This window comes from Merops nubicus, unplaced genomic scaffold (genome assembly GCF_000691845.1).
Source record: "Merops nubicus isolate BGI_N331 unplaced genomic scaffold, ASM69184v1 scaffold17836, whole genome shotgun sequence".
NCBI classification, from domain to species: domain Eukaryota; kingdom Metazoa; phylum Chordata; class Aves; order Coraciiformes; family Meropidae; genus Merops; species Merops nubicus.
In genome coordinates, this window is record NW_008613118.1 from 1 (window position 1) to 757 (window position 757).

The window sequence follows — 757 nt, forward strand, 5'->3', positions numbered from 1 at the left end:
CTATCCGGTTTGAGGACAGTGTACTTTCCTTTGAAATGCCTGCGGGAGAGGTAACACCTACAACTTTTCCAGCTTGATCGATTTTTAAAACTCTGTAGGGACCTCCTACTCATGTGCCCTTGTGTTTTATGTACTTTGCTCACTTTTTTGGAGCTCTGCTCACTTACTTTAGTGGAGGCAAGACATTTGTTAATAGAAGCAGCGAAATGTGGAGATTTCGAAAGACTTCGCTAACAACAAATGTTCCCAATTCGTGCAGATTGCAAAATGGGCTGGGACTGAAACTGTGTGCCGCACTAAAACAATGCTGCTGTGCAGCCGCGGTGAGGAGGAGAGGGCAGGGGGAGGAGGAAAGAATTTGCAAGTGCGATTTTCTTTTTATTCCCTTTTAAATGCACATCCTTTTCAAGCCTCTGTCACGTGCCGGCAGAGCTCCTTCTGCTCTACATATGGAATAAACACCTCCGAAAACTGCCTCGTCCTGTTTTCATCACGTCTTTTTTTCTGGGGTTTGGGTTTTTGGGGGGAGTTTTTTTTTTTTGGTTCGCTCTTTTGTTGTTGGTTTTTGGGTTGGTTTGGTTTTGGTTTTGGTTTTTTTTTTTTTTCCCCCCCCTCATATTGTTTTTGTTTTAAAACCGCGCTCCCAAATGGGCCGGAGTAACTGCGGGTTATGAAATGGGGCAAATAAAAGTAAACAGTCTAGTAAAAGTCATTGCAAGCCGCACGTGTTGTGTCTGGGTCCCTGGTGACTGCCACT